This window comes from Musca autumnalis, unplaced genomic scaffold, assembly GCF_047663935.1.
Source record: "Musca autumnalis isolate F117 unplaced genomic scaffold, ASM4766393v1 scaffold_2, whole genome shotgun sequence".
NCBI lineage: Eukaryota > Metazoa > Arthropoda > Insecta > Diptera > Muscidae > Musca > Musca autumnalis.
The window spans coordinates 112,052,170-112,071,681 of NW_027411755.1; the positions used below are offsets into that span (position 1 = coordinate 112,052,170).

Below are 19,512 nucleotides of genomic sequence, written 5' to 3' on the forward strand. Positions count from 1 at the left end.
AAAATATTCTACCATATGGAGGGTATAATTAAATTTGTCATTCCGTTTGTATCACATCGAAATATTCGTCGGAGACCCTATAAAGCCGTCGGAGACCCTATTAGCCATGTCCGTCTGTCTGTTTAAAGATAGAGAGTCAATATTTGGTACAGAAGTTTTTATTACTTGCAGGATGGTTGGTATTGAAAATGGGATATATCGGTCCACGTTTTGATATAGCCCCCATAGAACAGTACCTCCCGATTTTCGGTATTTTTAAAGTTTTAGCTTCATTACCCCCTCAAAATGGTTGAAATTTGGTATTTAGTTATCGTTGGGTGTATAGAACTTTCCACCTAAAATTTGTTGGTATAGGTCCACGCCTTTATATAGCCCCCATAGAACGGTACCTCCCGATATTCGGTATTTTGAAGGTTTTAGCTTCATTATCCCACCAAAATGGTTGAAATTTGGTAATTAGGCGGAGCTAAGTACTTTCGTAGATGAAAGGAAACTAATTATTCCATTCTCTTTCAATTTAATTTTGGTGGAGGGTGTAAAAAAAGTTCGGTTCGGCCGAACTTAACGTTTTCTTACTTGTTTATAATTTGAACTTCCATATCTCAAAAATGTTAAAACTTACGAAAATATCATAACGTTCAATCTTGTAGAGAATTATCACAGCTACGATATTTTCTCTTACCAATTTCGATAGGACTTGCGCTTTCCAAGCAAAATCGTGAAAACTTAAAATAAACCTAAAAACATGAACTTTGATCGCGATTTATTTAAAAAGCGCTCCGGTGTTTTTTTTTCTTTTTTGAAGGCAAAGATGATGAAATTTCACACCTGTTCCCTGTTTTGCTTACACCGTGATGTAAACTTTAAAAGCGTCATATTTCTAGCTCTACTTTCACAATCTAATTGTTTTTTTCTGTAATTTGAGAAAATTTGAGTCTTGTTGCATAGTAAATTGGTAACCAGTAAGGAAAGGAACAAAGAGACGTAGAGCACTTTTTACTTCTATATTTCATTTAAGTGTTCGGTTTTATCAATTACAATTTAAAAAAAAGTGTTATAATACGACTACCACGAGTGATTTAATCAAAGAAAATAATTTATTTTCCTTACTATTCGATAATCCGACAATTTGGTAATTCAGACTCCGCAGAAATCTGTGGTGTCGGGATTATCGAGATTATACTGTATATATGGAAGCAATATCCAAATCTGAATAGATTCTTACCCAAATAAATAGGGATCACCCTAGGGCCAAAACAATGATCTTGATCAATTGGTCATAAATGTGACCTGCATTTCTTTTCAAAAATACATGACCAGGCGGACAAGCCTAAAGCAACTCAGAAAGTGAATCTATGCATATCATCAAAGGGCACTATATGTCTATTGCGTTTCCTTATGTATGTTGCAAACGGATACAGTAAGACATAATACCCTTATCACAGTGTGGTGTAGGTTATTAAAATATGGTTATATATTTTTTATATGTTATATGCTTTTATAAAATATAAAAGATTTTATGTAAAATAAAATATTTTCTTAGTGTTAACGTCTAGCTCATTTGTTTTTCTGCAAGACAATTTTTGCCGAGCAGAAACTATCAACATTTTTGGATACGTTGATTGTGACATTTCTGATTGAGTTTTTGAACAAATTTGTATAGGAAATCAACTTATGCTAAAATAAGAAGGCTGGGTTATAGGAAATTTTCTCACTTTGTGAAAACTAATTTTGTTTATATCTATATTTAAGTCTTATTAGTCCAGATTTATTAATAATATCTGCTAATCTGCTAAGAAATCGACGTTTAACGGCAAAAAACTTTAGAATAGTTTAGAATACTTCTTTGATGATTTTCCAAATTTAATTGACTATTTTCGTCAAAAAAATACTTGCATATTTTGCATATTTTGTGCATATGCAAAATATGCAAAAAAATAAAAAATATGAGCCCGTCATTGCATTCAGTTTTCTTCGAAACAAATTTTGGTCCAATCAGAATTTTCGTATCTTCATTAATAAAAATATGCAACTATGCAAAATCCGATGTCTACTAATGACTGACAAACAATTCTCTAATGAAAATAAACAAGCGTCTGCATATACCTATTATGTATGTTAACTTAACACTCAATAATTATTTAGCATATTTTAAGATCGTTTTACACCTTCTAGTACCTGATTTTCTTTGCAATTAACGCCCTATTACGACCATCTAAAGCTAGTTGCAAATATTTTAAGCTGAAAGCGAATTTACTTCCGACTTTATTCACCTCATGCCGATTCCTGTAATTCTCTTCAAATATTCCCTTTACTTACCTATTTCTCTCATTCTTTATTGGCATGTTTTATTAGCACCATTACGGCACGGTACAATTTGATTATTCTAAAAACTCACAGTTTTTTTTTGTGTTTCCTAACCATGGGCAAATTATAAGTAACGGAAAAAACCGCCAGCAACAACAAAGAAAAAACTAGATTTATTGATTTAAATATTGTTCAATTAATATTACAGTCAATTGTACCACAACAAAACAAAAACTCTAAAAAGCATAGCCAAGAAAAAAGTGAATAATCACCATGGTGGTATTGGAAACATTTTCTGCTGCAATAAACCGGTGAAACTAATTAAGTTATCTAAGTGAAGAAACTTTCATTGAACGATTTTTAACGGCTTGAAAATAATCCCACAGACCCAAACGAAAAGAGACCCTAGTTGGGTTTTGTTGTGTCAGATCCAGCTCGGATTTTATGGCCTCATCTAAATATGGCTAACTATTGAGTTTTTAAAGAAATTCGGGGTTATATCTCTGAAACCAATGCGCATCTTCTTCTGACCTCTGAAGCAAATTTGTAGATAAGGACAAGAATAAAATATTTGGGGAAATAATGAAGTCGATAAACTACATTTATTGCCTCAAATTTTAAAATATATGCAAAAATTCTACAATTTTTATACATTTCGCACCGTATCTCCAAAACCGTCAATTTTTTCTGAATATTTTCTTTTTCTTCTTTCTATTCCCTGGAATGCAATACACAACTCTTCAGAACATGTCACTGCTGTAAAATGCCCCTATGCCTTTGTTTTCAGTACATTTTTCAACGACGACTTAATACAAATGTCAGTAATGTAGTGAAATCCGAAATGCGAGAATAAACTGTTGCACAGTGGATCCACCCATGGGCCAAAAATAAAAAAAATTAATGTCAAAATTTTCGTACAACATCTGGCAACATTGACAGCTATGACATGGACCTTTTTAAAAATATATTAGTTTTTGTTTCATTTGAACGCGATCTTCTTAAGAATAGCTTAGAAAGTCGGAACATTTGACTAATATTTTTTATTGTGAAGTACAACCTATATTTTAAGTGCAAGTAAATATATTCAAAATATCGCGAATCTAATGCGTATAGCAAAATATTATAGTGGATTTTGAAGGAGGAGGTAATAGCTTAATTTTCATAAAAAAATAGTGTTTTAGCGTGTTGTGAAATTCTAGTTAGCTGCATATTTTCTTAGCCTATTTTGTAATGCCAATTCGATCATATACTTAAATTTTACCTAAGGTTTTAGTCATAAAATCAGCTGCCATCTAGTGTCAGACTATAAATGGTGGGTCGCTGACTAAAGCTGCACTAGAATAGGGTTTTTATGGATATATTAGCTATAACTCTGTTATCTGACCACGTACATTAATATAATTGGCATCAGTGGCAAGATGAAGAAATCTTCTTCCAAATTTGTCTTACGTTGGCGGTAACTGCCTTCCAGGAAGAACGCTATAAGATCTATATTAAAAATTTTACCAATTTTCAGACGAAAATTTTGATTTTTTTAATCCGCTAAATTGATTCGATTTTATGTTGTTTTGGAGATTGTTTTGTTTCCCCAAGCCTATTTTTGCATCATAAGATAATCGGGACCTTTGTTCATGTTATTTTGTATTAACAACGTAAAACAATTCGTACTGAATACCCCCTCCAGAGGGGTAAGGGGGGAGAATGTTACGCTCGTGGTTTCTTAAAACACTCTTCGCAGCAGCACAATGTTGTAACCGGCCCATTGCACAGTGTCCGATTTTCCAAAAAACCTGGCCAAAAATCGAAAAAAAAATTATCAATTTACACTAAAAAGGGTCGGATATTGTTTATAGGATCCCAGTGCGTGTTGTTGTGCAAAAATATATACATTTCTTGTTTAATAAGTGGGTATAAAAGCAGGTCGAAGTGACCCTATTTGGAATTTTATTTTTTTTTTTTTAATATTTAAGTTGTTTATAAATCTATGATAATATGCAAAATAAACAACGGTTATTAAATATTTTCTTTTTGTAATTGTAATGAAAGGTATGTGAAACGTATTTAAGATGTTCAGTGTCGCCAATGAATTGTGCGTTCTTTAATAACACTGTGATACAAAAGTGGACAAAATTTTTTTGCAGGATTTCTAATACATAAATTCGGTTTTGTGGGAGTCCACAGAAGACGAAAATACCTTTGGTTTCTTTGGGTCACTTCGGTTTTTCATTTTATAACGGTAAATGTAGTGAAAAATGGGCTTTCTTGGATTTTCAACTTTAAACGGACATTACTTCTTTTTTCCACAACCGATTTGCACACACTGTTTTTCATTATAAAGGGGAGAGTAATGCCTTTCGAACAAGCCATAGATTTTTAAAATCGGTTAACAAATGTCTAAGTAATATTGGTTTAAGTGTGACAAAAACGCATTAAAAAACAGTAAAATGTTTTTCCTTGTGGTCTAGGCTGCGTAAACGACACCTAACAGTACAATTATTTACTGCTAGCAAGTAGGAAATTTAGTTGGCTTTCCAAAATGGGAAAAACCAACGAAATCGGTTGAAAAATGAATGCGTTATGGCATTTTTTGTGTTTCAACTTTTTGGTTTTTTTCATATTTTCCCTTATAAAAGATGGGTATCATAGCATGTATGATTCTAATTGTGATTATCCTGCTTAACAATTACGGACAAGGTATCAATGTTTTATAAAGGAAAATATGAAAGAAAACCAAAATGTTGAAACACAAAAAATGCCATAACGCATTCATTTTTCAACGGATTTTGTTGGTTTTTCTCATTTTGGAAAGCCAACAAAATTTCCTACTTGCTAACTGTAAATAATTGTACTGTTAGGTGTCATTTACGCAGCCTAGAGCACAAGGAAAAACATTTTACTGTTTTTAATGCGTTTTTGTCACACTTAAACCAATATTACTTAGACATTTGTTAACCGATTTTAAAAATCTATGGCTTGTTCGAAAGGCATTACTCTCCCCTTTATAATGAAAAACAGTGTGTGCAAATCGGTTGTGGAAAAAAGAAGTAATGTCCGTTTAAAGTTGAAAATCCAAGAAAGCCCATTTTTCACTACATTTACCGTTATAAAATGAAAAACCGAAGTGACCCAAAGAAACCAAAGGTATTTTCGTCTTCTGTGGACTCCCACAAAACCGAATTTATGTATTAGAACCCCTGCAAATTTTCACTGTAGCACAGTGTAATTGATGTCCGTACTTGTTAATTTTTTTCAAGATCAATTTTCACAATAAATTATGAAAATAGTTATGAGTAAGATCGAGTTGGGCCGTGTAATTTATCATTTCATAAAAAAGGAAGTGTTTTTTACCAATTTCCATCGAAACATCCTGCACATATTTGCACTTTTCGTTTTTATGTGATATTTTGTCTTGCAGGTATATACAGATTTTCTTTCATTCACAATGTCAGAATATAGTATAGGGTCACTTTCTGGCGTTTGGGCATAATTTAGAGTTTTGATATATTTTAAGACCTATAGTAAAATTTTATGGCGAACAAATTTCTAGAATATTTTGGTCTGATCAGACCACATTTTATAGGAGATTTTCAAGATTTGTGGAAAAAGGGACCAAAAGGACCCCCTCGCACGAGGGTTAATTTTTTAAGACAAATATTCCTTGCATTCTTGTCAGTAAAGTTGCCTAAGACATTATACACCTAAAGTGCAAGGATTCCAAGTGATCTTAACTCAAATATTTCCAAAACTGTAGAAATTGTGGAAGCTTGCACCCCTATTTTAGTTTCTTGGTTTTTTGGCAAAACTGATACCGATATTTCCTTGGTATGTAATGCAAATAGAGATTTCATTTCTTTGGTGACTTATAGTGAAATTTAGCTGAGCACATTTTTGTCTTTGACGCCATTCTTCTAAAATGATGCTTTGTATGACAATTTTGCCAAAACTTTGATGAAGTACGACATTAACCCTAAAATGTTTTTCTAATTTGCATATTTCTGGAGTTAAGGTAAGATATAGAGTTTTGGTGTATTCTAGGACCTATAGTAAAAATTGATGGCGAAGAAATTTGTAGAATATTTTGATCCGATAAGATCACATTTGATAGGAGGTGGGACAAAAAAGACCCCTTAAATGACCACCTGAGGGTTAAATAATATCAAAAATGTAATGAGTGGCCCGAAAAACATAAGAACCAAAGGTTAGGTCAAAATCCATTCATTTTTAGAGTTTTGGCCAGGTTTTTCGGAAAATCGGACACTGTGCATTGGCTTGGTTTTTACACTCTAAATATTTTTGGCCACTTTCTCCATACAAATGGATCCACTGTGTTGGTGAGAACTGTGTTTGAAATACGTGTTGTAAAAGATATGATGCAAAATACCGGTAAAACAACATGAAGTAAGCATTTTAGAGTTTCAGAATGTTCTAACGAATTGTTGAGAACTTTATTTGGAAGATTTTTGCAAAAGGTTACTTGGTTCAACTTCCAATAGTTTAGCCGATACTGACCAGAATTTCAGCAATTATGTAAAATTTTCTATGTTTTATAGATTTTGATGCCCTGGATGGAGTTCTTCTTATGTTGTTTTTTTTTTCAAAAGATAAGTTCTACTAGTTTAGGGCTACAATATTGCTAAACACAGCAAGGCCAAATTCCTATTCGTTTCTGAGATAAAGGCCTGATAAATGCAAAAAAGTGTAGATCTAGCCCGGTTTAGATGAGACCATAAAATCCGAACTGGATCTGACAGGACAAAACCCTACTAGGGAATTTGTAGTCAAAATATGTACTTTCAAAAAATGCATACTAGAAGTTGTTTCCATTTCAGTGTTGTATAGTGTAATTCAAAATGTTTTAAAATATATCGATTTTTATTCTTGGTTTGATTGGTGTAGCGTAACCAGAAACTGACTTCATTTCCCGAGACTATAATTACTAGAACCCATTCAGCATTGACGACAAGTTGAAGGGTTTACCATTAATAAATATAAATGTTTAGTGGACCATTAGCTTTAATTAAATGCGAGTGATAAATAATGAACAGCAATACAAAAATACAGTATTTATATGTGTATAACGCAACACTTTGTTAAATCACTTTAAACTGTTAATTAATTTAAAACAATCATCATTTCTCATTACTTTATTTCACTTTTACTTATTTACAGAGAGGAGCTTGCAATGAAAATTGATTTAACGAAGCTCGTATTCAGGTGAGTTGTCTTAAATGACGATTACCATTTGTTATTAGTCTACAATTAACACAATTTTAAGCAACCAGGAATAGTGGGAAATTTATTTCATAAATTCGTTTTGATTTGTTCATCAAATTCGAAAGTTGTAACTAAAATATGGATGAAACATACTACCAAGAATAGTCCATTATAAAATAATATAAACAAGCCGCCTTCTGCATTACTAGTAGGCTAATAAATAATGAGTTATGTATTTTAAATTTTGCAAGACAAAAACACTTTTTTAGCTTTTTAATAAATATTGAGTAACCCGTGCCACCTGATCGATCTTTGTTTACCTAGTAATTTATATGGGACCAAAGGTGAGTTTTCACGAAAATGCTCTAAAGTCACATTTATGGTCCAATCGATGAAAAGACTTTACCAGTTTATTGTTGTTGTTAAAAAACGATTTCGATAAAAATTTATGATGATGGGTTAACGATAACCCGTGCCCATTAATCCTATCTTTATTTCCATTTTATTATTTTAGTTTTGTTTTTGGGCCGTCCTAATGTACATTTTATCCATACATACATGGACAAAACTAGGATATGTTGAACAAGATTTGATTTCTCCTAATTTGAAAACATATGTCGTTTGTTTTATGCGTCAGGTGCAAAATTATAATTTGCGCATTGAAAACATGAACATGGTCTTATCGCCGTATCACTTTAGCAGTACTACACGGCAGACTGTCTCCTTTTCTGAAACCTTGTTTGGTAATAAATTCTTTTCTATTTCCTGTCCTATTGGCTGGCACGATAACTCTCGAACGGATCAACGTACTTAAAACCCAAAACTTTTAGAGGTTTCATAATTGAACATCGTTTTTAGGTGATCTGGGCTTTTTTCCCCAGATCCGGATTGTCTACGACTGTTTCTTTGATTTGCCGTCTCCCTCGGCCTTCCACTATCCGCCACATGTGGATGCATAAAGCTTTCCGTAAACAGAACGAATAAACACGTGAAACAAATCATCAGCCTCTACAGTTCAATAGTTGCATATTAAGATCGCCGTACGGCATTATTTGAAACAAATATCGGGAGATTATTTTAGCTTTCAAATTTCGAAATTAAAAATTATAAACTTTATTCACTTCCTAAATCACATCAAGCAAACTCTCAAAAAAAAAATCAAAAACGACAAAGTGAATACAAACAACGCTAACAAACCATAAACATCACCTTGATGTTGAATCAAACAAAACAAACGAATATGAGAGCAAAACAGAGGAACAGAAAATAGTTAGCCAAACTGATACATGATGAACAATCATCGCAAAATGCACGAAATTATTTGAATTCATGGAAAATGATTAAATAACAATTTGATAACAAATGAAATTGTTCAGTCATTGTTTTTTCTCCTTAACTTGCCTTTGTACCTTGTTTCTGGCTGTTTGATTTTCGTTTTGAGTTTATTTTTATAACAAAAACAAATTATTAATTTCACATTTGTCGGCTTTCTTCTAGGTTTGGTTTCAAATTCGTCGAGCCAAATGACGAAAACAAGAAAAGGTGGTCCTCAATCACACCCCTATAATCCGTATTGGCCAAGCGGGCCAGGAACAATCCAGTCGGTAGTCGGTTCCGCCCTGCCACCGAATCCATTTACACATTTGGGTTTTGCTAATTTGCGCAAACCATTCGATGCCCGTGACAGTATTGCCCCCTTTCGTTATCCCCATCTGGCGGGAGCACCCATGTTGTCGGGATACCTTAATCAATTTCAAAGGTAAGACTTAAAGCATACTCAGTCATTATTTGAATTGTTTGATTGTTGTGTTTTTTTTCTTTTTCTTCTCTTTATTACAGAGCACCGCCAAACATATTGCCGCCGGGAATGGCATCCATGTATTCACCATCAACATCAGATAGCTGCCAAGCCGCCCATGTTAAATGGGTCTTCTGATTTGCATTCGCCCAAACATTTGATTGCCTCTCCGTCCACATCACCATCTTCTGTAACCTCTGAAACGGGTGCTGCTGCTATTAATGTCTTGCAACACTCTCCCGTGGTTGCTCTTTCGTTAGTTCAAACAACAATGCTTGCGGCTCACTCTGGTCGAAACTACTGATCTAGCGGCGCGAAAGTCAAAAAATCAAATTATAAAATTGCGAAATGTTTTCTTTTGTTTTTACGTTTTTGTTGTTGTAAATATTAGGCTATTCACTAGCAAATGCAAGAAATCTTGCTGCATCAGATTTTAGCAAAATTGTTGAAAAATATCTAATATTGTTAAATAAGTTCGTAATAAAACTAAACAAAGTTTATTTTTAGTTGGTAGGGGAGGGTGTAAGTTAAATAAAAAAATGTTTGGGATCTGGAGTTATATAGCAATAAATTTTCCTGAATTATAAATTATAATTATATAAATTATCTAATATTGTTAAATAAATTCGTAATAAAACTAAACAAAGTTTACTTTTAGTTGGTAGGGGAGGGTGTAAGTTAAATAAAAAAATGTTTGGGGTCTGGAGTTATATAACAATAAATTTTCCAAAATTATTATTTTTCTTGTGTTTTTAGTGTTAAATAATTTTGTTGAATGGAGTGTAACTACAAGTGTTCTCTAATGTTCAGTCCATTTTTGTACGAATTAAATTGGACTTCCTAAATACCGAATAATTAAAGTATTGCAGCAACTTACGGCAACGCTTGTAGACAAATGCATGGAAAATGTAGCTTAAATCCACAAAATAGCAGAAATCGGGCGGTACAGTTATTTGGGGCTATATCAAAACGTGTCACCGCTGTGCAATTGTATTCACACTAGGTTTATGACTTTTTACAACCTCATTTCCCTGTATCATAACGTAATGAGTTTCTACATAATATTACATAAAATCTTAATTATAAAGCGATATAAAGTGATGAAAAAGCTTCCGCACAAAAAGCTTTTAAAGTTTTTAGTTTTGAGAACTTTTGACAATTTTTTGAAGTCACTGTAAACAGATATTTAACTGAAAACAAGGTATAGGGGCACACGACATAAACAAAATGACATAACCGTTTGTTTCTCACTAATTTTTTAAAAATGGAACAACAACAGGAAATAATTTTTTAGAATTTTTTTTTCATTTCATAGAATTTTTTCAAAACAAAAAATTATTCAAAGTTGTTTGTGCGGAACCTTCTTTATAATAAAATTGAATGAATGTTATTTTAGGCAATAAAAGGCAAAAGTTCATTCATTCTCACTACAGGAAATCATATTTTTGAAAAAATGTCAAAAAGTCATAACCCTAGTGGTGATATGATGGAGTGGATGAAGATTAGCCAATTGATGTACTGGAAGTAGAAAGAAGAGAATTTGCATAGAATTGTGTTAGTTAGGGACCTTGCTAAGGCACCATAGGTGCATGGGAAAGTTGAGGACAATGGGATCTATGTTAGATAGGAAGATCAGGGTATCTATCTCATACCTACCGATTGTTCGGTGTCTTCTTGTTTGCTACATAGGACACCTATCTCCTCCGCATCCTCACAAAGTCTGCAGTAGTCAATGCCACTGTTATCCCATTTCGAAGTCAGGGATCTCACTCTGCAGTGATCTGTTATAAGTCCCACCGCGATTTTTATCCCTAACTTATCAAGTGAGAAGTGGGAGGTCGTTCTATGACGAGAGACCACAGACCAGATTGCTTTAGATACCTTGCAACCAGGTTCCAAGAGCCATCTTTGATGTGCCCTCTCGTTGAAGATCTCACGAAGGCTGTAATAGTTTCATCACCTGCAAGGTCGATAGACTTAGTTCATCCGCTACGCCGTTTCCCATTATGTTACTATGACCCGGAACCCAACATAGCTTTACGATATTGCGTATGTCATGCAGAGTTTTCCTGCAATCAAGGATAGCTCGAGAGCTTATGCTCCATGACTTGAGAGCCTTGAGGGCCGCTTGACTATCGACATATATAGTCACCGGTCCTACAAGACTACCTTCAAATCTTTTCACCAGTTCTGCTGCTTTCCCGATAGCAAGAACCTCCGCCTGGAAAACGCTGTAGCTATCGTCAAGCTTCTCGCAGTAGACGCCAGCACCAGTGCCTTCTTATATCATTGAACCGTCTGTGTATATTGCTAGACCGTCCAGAGGAGATTTACCCTCAGCTTGGAAAGATAACTTGAACGAAGCTGGCATATAATCGCTTTCGCTACACCAGTCATTTAATTTAAGTCAACGGTCAATTAATTTTAAAACTTTCGAGTGTCCGAAGTGTGAACTTCGCCACGATCCTGACTCCCGGAGTTTAAATGCCGTTTTTGCTGACTGAAATTGGATTAGGATATCAAGATGTTGGAAATCCAGAATGCGGAGTGCTTTTAGTCGATCCGTTAATCAGTAATGACGCTGTCCTTTGCAGACTTGATAATTTAGAAAGCAACGCTTTGTTCCCAAGTGCTTGTCACCACACAAGCCTCCCTATAGATAAGTATAAGGAGGACAACAGTTACATAAAACCAGTGTATGATTTGAGGTCTCATTCCCCAGCTTTTCCCAATGAGGTTCTTGCAGAAGTAGAGTGCTATGTTTCCTTTCTTCGTTCGCTCCTCGATATTTCTTTTCCATGTCAAGCGATGGTCTAGAATAGTGTCAAGGTATTTTGCTTCCGTTGAAAGTTCCAGAGCCACCGCGTCCAGAACTGGAGGATGGAAATATGGAAGTTTGCGTTTCTTTGTGAATTGTACAAGCTCCGTTTTCTCTGGGTTTACTCCAAGACCGCCATTGACTCCTTTAAAAGTCCTATCCAGACTTGTCAGTCGCAAATTTAATGACCAGTCTTTCGGTCTTCCTGAAGGAGTTGAGAATCCTCCACTTCTACCGACGTTCTGTTTCTCAACCAACTTCAGCATTCGTTCTAGCTCCATTGAAGGAGGAGGGACACATGCATAGAAAATGACTAAGTAAATGACGCTATTATTGTCTTATTAGTCATTTAATTTGTAACTGAAACAAACCACAACCATGTTCAGTAAATGTAGATTCGTTTAATTCAACTAACTTTAGACACGAATTAATTTCTGTCGGTGTTCCTCGTTACGTTATAATTTAATTCGAACGTATTTTAATTTAATTTGGGATCACAAATGATTTATGACAATATCAGAGACTTTTTCTCTAGGCTAGATTTTATATGCACAATATAACAACAAGAAATAAGAGAATCAATACAACTTTTGTGATATTCACAAAAGAATCTATTGAAGGGAATGGTGGTTTTATTTCGTTTTTGTTGTCATCTTCTATGTCTGGAACAACACACATGTTCCTTTTAGCATTATATAGTTGAAATACAACGGCAGTGTTTGTGTCTTTTGTTTGGCTGCTGACCATTTTCTCATTTTTGTTCGGCTTATGGAGAATTTGCAAAGTGTTCAGTCACTTTTAATGTCTTCATTTCTACACTTTGGCTCAATTAGCTACATTAGAGCTGGCGTTTAACTGTTCAACTTAAGTTCACTCGACATTAATGCCAACAAAAGCGTATGCCGACTGGGTGGTTGCAGCAAGAAACTGTAGACGACATAGCAGATTGGATTTGTATGCACTGCAAAAAGAGGCGCCAGATAATTTCTATAACCTCCACACATGAAACCTTGACTCATGTAAAACCATTTAACATCTTCGTGTAAAGTTGTAACTGCATGTGGAATAGTCTACAGTCTAAATGTGGTTAATATGTTTAACTTTAATTTTATGCTCATCAGATTCCACAAAGAAGAAAAGTTATGACCTAAGTATTTCTTAGAATATGAAATTAAATTAAACAAGTAAGAACGGCTTTAATTTCGAACGATCTTTTTTATACCCTCTGAAAACGCCAATTGTGGGTGTTCTCACTAGAATGAAGGGCGGTTGGTTTTCTGCTGTGAGCCTCGAAAATATTTCAGTAATGGAAATATTTTCCTCAAGATTCATCCGCCAAGGAAAAATGAAATGGGAAAAAAGGAAAGAAAATGCGATGTATTAGAATTTGGAAATATGAACAGTAATGGTTCTTTATTGAATTATTATTGGTTGATGCTTAGTTGACAAGTGTTTATTATGAAGAAAATTACAATGTAAGTTTAGTAAGAAAGTTCAGAGTGAGAAAATGAGAGCATACAGGTACAATTCTGAACAGAATTAGCGATGCCGAATACATATATTTCGAAACATAGAAAAAATGCGAATTAAGGTTGCCGATTGGGGAAATCCGGCGTGAACACCCTCCAACATGAAATGTTCGGCAGTAATATGGAATAATAAATTTAGATAATTTTAGCTAATTCGGCCAGTCAACAACTTGAAAATACCTGAAATCAGATGGCACCGTACCGTCATACCACAACCTGAACATATCGCTAATCTACTCAAAGAGTGGCACATCTCAAAAAATCAATTTTCGAGAAAAATTTGAAGGTTCAAAATCTGGAGGTACCGTTATATGGGGGTTATTCTAAAACATAGACGACCTATGTTGAAGTTTTGTGACCACTGGGAATATCAAATTACAATATACTAAACTCTTCAAAACATCGGGAGGTACCTTTATATGTGGTTTATACTATACCAAAGCATGGACCTATGGTGGAATTTTTTTTAAAGAAGTTTTGTGACCATTGGTTATCTCAAGTGTCAAATTAAAGGTAGTTCGGCAAAAAATGTAAATAAAATCCTTAAAATACCGATCAGGAGGTACCGTTATATGGTGGCTGTACCAAAATGGACATATGCTGACATTTTTGGAAGAGAAGTTTTTTGAACACTGGGAACCTCAAACGCCAAATTACAGGTAGTAAGTAGTCCAGTCAAAGCTGAATTTTGGTGGAGAGCTAGGGTCCTGGAAGTCTCCATGTGTGCAAAAACAGTTATTCGGTGTCAAAGTTCAAAATTTAGGGATATTTTAGATTTTCGGATTTTTTTCTTGAAAACGGTGGGCCTAATCAAAAAGAGACTATAGCAAATATTGTAGACAAACAAATTCTCTACGGTTTGGTCTTAATAATTTCTTTCTTAGCAGTAATCATTCTTGAGATATAGCGGTTCGAAAAAAAAATTCATTTATAAGGGAAATACGCACATATTCAGTTGGAACGGCTAAAATAACCGGAGTAACCGGTCTGTCCCCCCAAAAATATATATATATTTCCTTGAAGAGCGAAATTATACCTTTAAAAAAAATTCCAAAACAATCGGAGCGTGTTTAGTAGAGTCATTCTATGTTAGTGTCATTTTATGCAAAAATGGCCCATTTAATCCACATCTGTAATCGAGAGCCCAAAAGGAACGACCCCAACGAAAACGCTCCATTTTTTTTTAATTTTTGTCAAAAGTTAGGATTTGTTGCGCTGATTACGAAACTGTATAATTTTCATGGGCGGAGGATCCGGTTCGCCGGTTATTTAACCCGAAAAGCCAGATTTAAAACCGGGGTAGACGCTGTTCTACTGAATCGATTACTGCAAAGTGGATATCGTTTGAAAGCTTATGGAAATACCTAATACATGGCGCTATTATTATTATTTTAATCGGCCCTTCTTATGGTGTACTTACGCAGTTTACATCTTGGTGACTCCTATAAAGTCATAAAGATCATTCTTGTAGAAAATTTTTAAGCCTTCAACTTTTAATTTCTGATAGGTCTTACCGTTTTTGAGAAAAATAAAAAAAAACTGAAAACGGTCTCCAAATAATTACTTTTGACCTTGTATAACTTCGTTTGCACACATGGAATCGATGGGGACTTTTAGGACGTTACTTCTAATGGTAAATCCTAGCTTTCCACCTTTCTAGGATCTCAAGATCTGCAATCTGCACTAATATTGTGGCTTTTATAAAGTAAAATACATTAAAAAGAAAGAAATCAGCAAGGGTCCGCTTTAACGAGCTATGCAAGAAGTCTGACAATTAATAACGGCATTTAACCCCCAAAAATTATTATTTATTTTTCTCTAAAATATATCTCAGATACCCAGACACCTTCGCCAATACAATAAAATGCATAAATTTTGCTGCTAATTCCATTAATTGTACGGTAATAGTCATAATTCCTTGGGACGTACGTATACTTTTGTAAGTACCATTTTTTGGTTTTTGTAAAATTTACCGTTATTTATATTATGGAATATACTTTTGTTGTATTAGACATTGTTTATTAGTGAGAAGAAATATAACTGTGTACTTGGAATTTCATAAGTATCATTGTTTGTCCTAAAACCCGAGATTTATGGGGCGTACGTATACTTATGTAAGACTGTGTAGTTCGGACAAAAAAAATTAGCTAATATCCTCAAAAGTCCGAAAGATGGGAGTTATCGTTATATGAGGGCTATACCAAAACGTGGGTCGATATAGCCCATGAACTTTATATATCTATGGAAAAAAGACACTAGGGTGCAAAAATATGGCGTTCTAGCTGAATTTGACGCTAGAGTGAACAATGGACGGACAGACGGACATGGCTAGATCGACACAGAATTGTATCCTGATCAAGAATATATATAAACATTATCAGGTCGCAAGTGATTATTTCAATGCGTTACAAACTGAAACACAAACTTAATATCCCCTCCATACTATGGTAGAGGGTATAAAAACTTAATAGTACCTCAAATCGGGCGGTACCGGTATATGGGGGCTATATTAAAACATGGACTTAAGTCCATAATTTTATTGGAGCAGTTTTGTGACCACTAACAACCCAAAATGACAAATTCTAATTCTTTGGTAGACATGTTATATGAAATACTTAAAATCGAGTTGTATCTTTGTATGGGGGCTATTCCAAAACATGGACCTATGTCCACAAATTTTGTTAGATACGTTCTTTGGGCTGCTAGGAATCCTATATGCCAAATTGTAGGAAACTCTTGGACCGGTATAGCCCATCTTCGAATTTGACCTGTCTACAAACAAACAAAAGTCTCAACATTTTAGGGTTCTATCTCTATTTTTCTGGATGCTGGAATGATAACCACAGACGGACGGACAGGCATAGATCGACTCAGCATTTTACTCTGAACAAGAATATGTGTATGTATGTATGTACATATGTACATACAAACATTATAGGGTCGCAAATTATTATTTCAATGCTTTAAAAACGGACAACAAACTTAATATATCCTCCATACTATACTATACAAAGAAAAAAAGCCACCCCGGAAATTTTGATTAAAAGCTTTATCACCATATTTTTGTCGTATGGCGATAAAATATTACGAATATATTGGGAAAATGTTTATCAAAAATGAAAATGATACTAGAAACGATCGATAAACGATTTCAAACAAATAATTTATTGAAATTTGTTTATGGTTATTAATAAATTTCTGTTGTTAAAAAGGGTTTCCACGTTTGTGTGGAAACCCACTCTCACTCCTAAGAGTGAGAGAAAACATTTTTTAACGGCATAGAGAGATTTTGTGCTACAACAATGTGCTGAGTTTTTTCTTGAGATGTGTGCGTCGTTGCTATGTTTATTTCAAAACATGGTGATGGAATGTTTGCGGCATGGAGGGATGATGCGTTTGTGTGGCATTTGGTGTTTATATCTACTTGTGCTCGGGTGAATGCTTGTATGTTTTGTTTTTTGTTTCTGTTTTTTAAGACCCTAACAAACGAAGAGGGAAGAGGGAAAGAAAAAATGTTATGAGTTCATATGTATTGTTCTGTTCGGTGGTTAAGAAAGGCAGAGAACATTTTTTAACCATCAGTTTGGTTTATTGTGGCAGTTTCTTTAAAGCAATCGTCGTGTGTGGATCGATAGTGCAGAAAGAAATCAGTCGTTGTGTGTTTTCATAAAGTAAAAGTGTTTGTTTTTTTTCAAGTAAATTAAACGTCCAATTCATTTTATTACTAGAATTACATTTTTTAATTGAATACACGAATCTGAAAAAGGGAATAAGAATATTTTATTGGACAAAGCAGCAACCGCATGTGTGGTAATAACATCAATAAATTTTATATATTTGAAATATAGATGTACTATTTCTCACTTTACAGATACCCATTTTCCGCTGATGATTTTCAATGTGGCAGAAAAATGTGTTTTATTTCACAACTAACAAGAAGTGTTCAACGATGTTCCATGATTTAAATTGAAGTGTGTAAATTATTTACTTGTGTAACTAATTATTCCATTCCGTTTTTATACCCTCCACCATATGGAGGGTATAATTAAATTTGTCATTCCGTTTGTAACACATCGAAATATTCGTCGGAGACCCTATAAATATATATATATATTATTGATCAGCATAAAATTCTATGTCGATTTGACCATGTCCGTCAAGATACAGCTCGCAATTTTAAAGATAAAGAGTCAAAATTAGGTACAGAAGTTTTTATTACTTGCAGGATGGTTGGTATTGAAAATGGGATATATCGGTCCACGTTTTGATATAGCCCATATAGAACGGTACCTCCCGATTTTCGGTATTTTTAAGGTTTTAGCTTCATTATCCTACCAAAATGGCTGACATTTGGTACGTAGTCTTCTTTAGGGGTATAAAACTTTCCCCAGAATTTTGTCGGTATCGGTCCACACCTTCATATAGCCACCATAGAACGGTACCTCCCGATTTTCGGTATTTTTAAGGTTTTAGCTTCATTATCCTACCAAAATGGCTGAAATTTGGTAAGTAGTCTTCTTTAGGGGTATAAAATTTTCCCTCAGAATTTTGTCGGTATCGGTCAACATCTTCATATAGCCCCCATAGAACGGTATCTCCCGATTTTCTGTCTTTTTAAGGTTTTTGCTTCATTATCGTACCAAAATGGCGGAAATTTGGTACCTAAAACTTTCCCCCAGAATTTTGTCGGTATCGGTCCACACCTTCATATAGCCCCCATAGAACGGTACCTCCCTATTTTCGGTATTTTTAAGGTTTTGGCTTCATTATCCTACCAAAATGGCTGAAATTTGGTACGTAGTCTTCTTTAGGGGTATAAAACTTTCCCCCAGAATTTTGTCGGTATCGGTCCACACCTTCATATAGCCCCCATAGAACGGTACCTCCCGATTTTCGGTATTTTTAAGGTTTTAGCTTCATTATCCTACCAAAATGGCTGACATTTGGCACGTAGTCTCTTTCAGGGTATAAAACTTTCCCCCAGACCTTTGTCGGTATCGGTCCATGCCTTCATATAGCCCCCATAGAACGGTACCTCCCGATTTTCGGTATTTTGTTGTGGCCTCAATATTCCACCGAAATGGCTGAAATTTGGTATTTAGATTTCGTTGGGGGTACTCAAACTTCCCCTTTAAATTTGTTGGTATAGGTCCACGCCTTCATATAGCCCCCATGGAAAGGTACCTCCCGATTTTTCGTATTCTGAAGGTTGTGTCTTCAATATTCCACCAAAATGGCTGAAATTTGGTATTTATGTGATATAAAACTGTTCGCCAGAAATATGTCTGTACAGGTCCACGCTTTCATATTGCCCCATTTCTGACTGAAATTCGTCGGTATAGGTCCACGTTTCGATATAGGCCCCATAGAACGGTACCTCCCGATTTTCGTAATACTGGAGATTGTGACGTCAATATCCAAACGAAATGGCTGAAATTCGTTATTTCGTCTTCCAAGAGTTATAAAATATCCAGAAGAGTATTATCAGTATAGGTCCACGTCTTCCTATATCCCTATAGAAGCGTACTTCTTGATTTTCGGCATTTTTTAAGTGTTAGCCATATTCTCTTACCGAAATATAGGAAATTTGGTGTTTAGTCTTCTTTGAGCCTAAAAACTTTCCGCCAGAAATTTGTCGGTATAGATCGACGTTCTGAAATAGCCCCCATAGAATGGTGCCTCACATTGTTTTACCGAAATTGCTGAAATTTAGTATTAAGTCTTCTTCATACACGAAAGGAAACTAATTATTCCATTTTACTTCAATACAATTTGTGGTGGAGGGTATAACAAGTTCGGCCCGGCCGAACTTAACGCCGTTCTTACTTGTTTTCATTTGTTATTTT

At 34.7% G+C, this 19,512-nt stretch overlaps 1 pseudogene; it reads left to right on the plus strand.

The window, feature by feature from the left end:
- LOC141393033 (homeobox protein aristaless-like) overlaps positions 1-9,762 on the plus strand; it is a 29,769-nt pseudogene extending 20,007 nt beyond the window's left edge.
- The last annotated feature ends 9,750 nt before the right edge of the window (positions 9,763-19,512 follow it).